The sequence below is a fragment of the Dermacentor silvarum genome, chromosome 1 (assembly GCF_013339745.2).
Source record: "Dermacentor silvarum isolate Dsil-2018 chromosome 1, BIME_Dsil_1.4, whole genome shotgun sequence".
NCBI classification, from domain to species: domain Eukaryota; kingdom Metazoa; phylum Arthropoda; class Arachnida; order Ixodida; family Ixodidae; genus Dermacentor; species Dermacentor silvarum.
Window position 1 is genome coordinate 436913774 of NC_051154.1, and position 5912 is coordinate 436919685.

Genomic DNA, 5912 nt, shown 5'->3' on the forward strand with positions numbered 1-5912 from the left:
GGCGTGCGCTTAGCAACTGACGCTGCTTTCAGATAACAGCTGACACTGCTATCTGCTTGAGGTACCCGTAGCAGATTTCTGCTAAATATATACCTAACAGCCTCGTCCAATGAACGTCCCCTGAAATTTCCTATTTCAGTTTTCGTTTTTTCTTTCTTTTTTGTGACAGTATGAATGCAATGCATCTTCAAGGCATGAGCTGAAACAGCCATCCACCAACCAGCTGTCCGAGTTCGGCCACTTACGACAAACGAGAGCTCATGCTAAAAGGGTGTCATAAAAGGTTGTCTTTGAATGAAAGCTAGCGCGCATTATGCTCTTGCACCCACACCTCTACTTCGTACCATCTGCTACATGCAATAAACACCTCGGCCCGTAATCCGTAGACCCGTACAGAAATATTCCGTGGAAAATAATGTGCTCAATTAACAGATCAGGGTTAATTACTGTCTGAAAAAATAATGGTTGTCTCAACTTTTCGCCGCTAGTGTAGTCAAAGAAACGTCCGATCATCAAGAAATTAAAACACACAGAAAGCGCCGTTTCACTTCAAATTGTTGCCCGCTTTCTCCGCTGCAGCGGGTGAGGCGATCTGTGTGATGTGATCCTGTTGGTGTAGGTTTACATCACTAGTAATGCTGTGATGGGGTCTAAGTAGTGAGGCATCCATGGCTAGATGCCTTGCTTATGACAAGCATCATGACATGCCTATACCCGTTTCATTCACAGCGGGCTAAGCTACGAAGGCTAAACAAAAAATATATTGCGTCATATACGAAAGAAAGATATGGGCATGCGTCATGTCATTCAACTAACCTTAGGTTTCATAGACTTATGTCGCAAAAATGGCATAGCTATTACTAGAACTCGGATGTTTAGGCACTCAAAATCTTGTTTTAGGCCCCTATAACAGACACTACAGTTGTCATTTAAGGCATATATCAAGATTTTAGCGTGTCGTGTTGCGGCTTTTCTCACTGAGTATTGGTTCGCATACAAAAACGGAACGCTCGACATCCACCGAAGTTAGGGGCCCATATTTGTACTTCGGAACCTTCGATGATTCAACGCTCTCTTTAATTCCAGAATGTTCTCTGGACAGATCATTTGACAGTTCTTTCAGTACCGAAAATCCGGAATTTTTGTCCGAGGCAGATTAAAGTTTTGAACTAACCCTATCAGCTACAAGTCCATAGTGGTGGTCCTTGCTTGAACGTCCCAAGTGAGTCCCACACTCCGGGTCAGAGTTGCGCCCGAGAATTCAAGTTTCTCGACGATGTTGGCTACAAACGCGAAGTGAGCGCACAAGAGCGTTAAGTCAACTTCGAATATATCTAAGCGTAGCGCAGTGTGCGCCCTGATTCTCACAGCGATGCTCTCGTCTGCTGCAAAGCTGTTAGAACAAACAGGCTTTCCACCTGCAAAGTGTTTGTGGTAATAATCGGCTGCGTTAGCCAAGTTTCCCAGCGGGTGATAAAATTGTAAACAACATACGGCTGGAAGAAAAAGACGGAAAAAGTGATATTTAGGCCCTGAAACTTCAATATAAGCTCCAACATCAAAATAGGTATTATTGGCACAATCAAATTGCCACTAAAGGTTTCTAGACCCATAGTTCACACTTGTATGTTAAATAGACACAAGGGCGTAAGGAAAAGTAGGCATTTTGCCTAAGTTATGGTCTCTACTGGCAGGTGTCGCAGATATGAACCGATACCGTTGTTTCAGCGAACACTTTCAAAATTTTTTTAAGGTTGCCTGTGGCAGATAGCGCAATTTTAGTTCATGAGCTGGTCTACTCAAAGAGGCGGACGTTACTAGCAAAAAAAAAAAAAATTGAAATGCATAATCGACTAATTAACAAGCCTTCACTAATTAAGTTTTTAACTAATTACCTTATGGTCCATATTGCAATTTACAAGTTCCAGCCATGGAGTTCAGTTCGCAACGCGGATTCACTTGGAACGAATTCTCAGGATGACACCAGTTTCGAGATATTAATTCCCGAACTTTGCGGAGTAATGCATGGCGTTCCAGTTACTTGTATGCTTCAATGCATAAAACGACGTTTCTTGTGAAAGTGTTCGCTGAGGCACCCTGTATATTCAGTAACGAGTGAGCGGAGTGACACGCTTCTGCGACCCAGCAGCCACGCGCACCGCTTGCGCTCGCGACCAATTAAGACATAGCACACCGCATACTGAAAGCACAAAAATACACAAATAACACGTGATCTGGCGCAAGCTTACGTCCACAAGTTGTAGTTGTGAAATAGTTACTCTGTTTAAGGCATCGCAGATCAACATCAACATCACATAGAAACGTGCGCAGTGAGACTTTAATGACCTCGCTACTTGCATTGCTTCCGTGGTGCAACCAGTTAAGTATGAAACGAAGTATACGTATAGAACGTCACGTAGGCGACAACACAGGTGTCTCCGGGTCCCGTCACGAGGTTAGCCAAGAAAATTAAAGCACACCCCAATACTCCGTTTTGTTGCTGAAAACTATAGGCAACGCCTGTCATTTACTCCCTTTCATTTTTCGAGAAAGCTGAAGACAAAAAACTGACAAAACTGCTGGTTCAACCTGCTTATAGCTTTGTATTCTGAAGGAACAACTTGCTCAGTTGTATCGCTTAGGACTTTTACGGAGTTTTGTGTGCCACGCAGACACTGAGAGTGGGCTACTGTGGACCTCTATTTCGGAGGCCACAACAGGCATTGCTGTAGGGGAAGCGTACGACCTTTTGTACATCACAAAGAAGTTCTTGAGAAGGTGGTGGTGTCCGCTTTGAAAGGCTGCTGCTGTGGCAGTAAATGGTTAAGAGCACGAAGATTCCCTCAAGTCGCCTGATTTACTTTTTTTTCTTAGACGAAACACTCGCCTCCTGCACATTGACGTGGCACGAAATTTTTCTAACCATGGACTGAGTCTGTCAAGGGGCACCTAAGCTCACAGCCACCTTTACGGCCTACACATCCAATCCGATGGCAAGACCTACAATCCACCTACTCCGTCAACAAATTGTCCAGATTACAGACGTGATCAGCCGCATCCCCAACAGAAGACGTGGCTTTCTCAAAACGTACAACCCTTGCCTCGTTCAGTAGTAGTAGTACAAAATATCTATTGAAGAGAGAACGAGCGTTGAAGCTGGTCGAGCTCCTTCGCTCGCCGGTGGGTAGGCTCCTTAGTCCACAAGCCCTGCAGCAGCAAATGCCTGCTGTGCCCGCCCTACCAGCTATAGCTGGTTGTGCGTTATATGAGCTGGTCAGCGCTGCTTACCACTGGTCAGGGGGGGGGTTGAAAATGGAAGGAAGGTTGGGTGTTTGTTCGCATGCCCACATTGTGTGATATAAGGAGGCGTATTCGTCACATTGAGGACATCTACAGGGTGTTTCACTTAACTTGGGCCCAGAAATTAATTATTGATCAACTTCTCAATTATTATAATTAGATGAAGAGTGTCAATGAGAAATTATAAGGCAAAATGAGAAACTCCCGACACAGCTTTCTGTTGATCAATACGTGCTACATCAAAGTGTTTTTCCGAGCATGAAAAATACCCGCAAATACACGCAAAGTGCCGGCCAGCCGCGCGGCAATATTGCCTGTATTCGCAGGCTTCTTTCATGCTCAGAAAAACACTGTTAGGTAGCACGTATTGAGCAACAGAAAGCTGCATCGGAAGTTTTTTTATGTTGCTCTACAATTTTCTCATTTACACTTTTCATCTAATTATAATACTTTAGAAATTGCTTAATTAATTCATCAATTAATTAAAACTAATTATCTAACCAGGCTGAATGCAAAAAAAATGTCTGAGTATCTCCAAGCGACAGCAAACAACATTACCTTGGTTCTGTCCAGCTGCGTAGCATTTGCATATTTTTAAAGTTTGGCCCTATTTAAGTGAAACACTCTTTATATGATATGGAGTGGGATGAATGGCATGGTATAGGCTAAGATGGAGATAAGTATTAGTCTGAAGTCTTCGCCCGGGCACAGCCTCTTCACGAGTGAGTGTTTTGTGTGGTGTAGGGGGTGGTAGGGCACGGTGAGTTAAGAGATACCGCTGTAGGAGATCAGTATAGGTAAGTGGTAAAGGCTCGAGGTAAGTCTCAGCCAGGGTCTCTATCTACGGTGCCGGTTGGCATGCGCTCAGGCGTAGGCGTGTATCTGCTGATTGTCGCATAGAGACTCGTGACCTGGAGTCCATAGGAGAACGATAGAGGGGTTTGGGGTTTGTAGTGTTGGGTCATTGTAGTCTTACCTTTTGATTAATAAGGCGAGCCTCGATAAGTTCTTGGGCACTATTGTGAACTCCAAGCACTTCTAGTCGGAATGTTGACGTTCCGGGTGCCAGTCCAAACGCTTCTTGTAGACTGTTCGCAAGAGTATGTCGAGGGCGTTGAGATCTACTGTCCTCAGTGGAGATAGGGGATGGAATACTCGTATACTAGGCGAATTATGATGAGTGCCTGTATAAGTCGCAGGATGTCATCCTCCTTGAGTCCACGCTTTCTGTTGGTGATGCGATGGACCATGCGAAGGACCTGCATGGTGGAGAGTTACTGGCGTTGGAGAGCATGGCCCGCTCCACCATCCGTCTGCATGTGCAAGCCGAGGATACGGAGTTGGTTTACCCGGGGATTTGGTTGGTGCCTACGTGGAGTTAAATATCGGTCGGTATTACACTCACTTTTCCTCGCGGTTTGCTTGTTAAAATAAGGAGTTCCAATCTTTTTGGAGCGCACTTTAGCCAACCGCGTGTGGCGTAGTTCTGTACACTGCTGACTGCATGTTGTAAGGCATCTTGTTATGCACCCACGGAGTAACCCGTTGTCCATATAGTAATGTCATCCGCATATAGGGCATGTTTGATGCTTGGATGGCAATTACTTGAGGGGGGGGGGGTAGTTCATTCATGGTGATGTTGAAGAGAACTGGTGAGAGCACTGCCCCCTGCGGTTAACAAAATTAATTATGGGGTTTTGTCTGCCAATACCACCATATGATTATGAGGCACGCCGTAGTGGGGGACACCGGATTAATTTGGACCACCTGGGGTCCTTAACGTGCACCTAAATCTAAGTACACGGGTGTTTTTGAATTTCGCCCCCATTGAAATGCGGCCGCCATGACCGGGTGTGCCCTTGTTGGGGGTGCGGACAGGTGGCGTCCGCAAGTTCTCAATGCCGATGGTGGCTGTACGGCTAGTAAGGAGGTCCTTGATATAGATATACGTGCGTGCTCCCCAGTCGGTGTTGCTCAGCTTCTCTATAATGGTGTGCGACGTTGTCAAAAGCTCCCTTGATATCTTAGGCAAGAATTTTGGGCTATTGGTGTGACGTGGTCTAGAGCTTCTTCCTTCAGTTGAAGTAGAGTATCTAGGGTGGAAAGATCGGGTCGGAAACCAAACATTGTGTCAGGGAAGTGATGCTGGTCCTCTATGTGATATTCAAGTCTTTCGTGGACAATGTTCTGAGCGAGCTATATCAGACAGGATGTCAGTGATATGGGGCGTAAGTTGCTGAGACAGGGTGTTTTACCTGGTTTGGGAATTCACTTGATTTTGGCTTGCTTCCCTTCTACTGGTAAGCTACCGGTCTCCAAATGTTTGAGGAGGTCGAATACGGCCTGCAGGGTTCCGTGATCTAGGTTCCAGAAAAATTTATTGGTGATTCGATCGCGGCCAGGTTTCGTATTGCGAGTAAGATTGTTGAGAGCTTGCATAAGTTTGGATGAAGGGATTGGCTGGTATAGTTTCTCATTTGGAGATCCCGTATATTCGGGAGGGGTTTCAATGGTAATTTTGCTGGATCACTGATCTACTTGTCTTTAAGATTTTGAAGGAGCTGGTCGTTGGTCCTAGGAAAGTTGTGAAGAATTGCTTCATACTGTGCTGG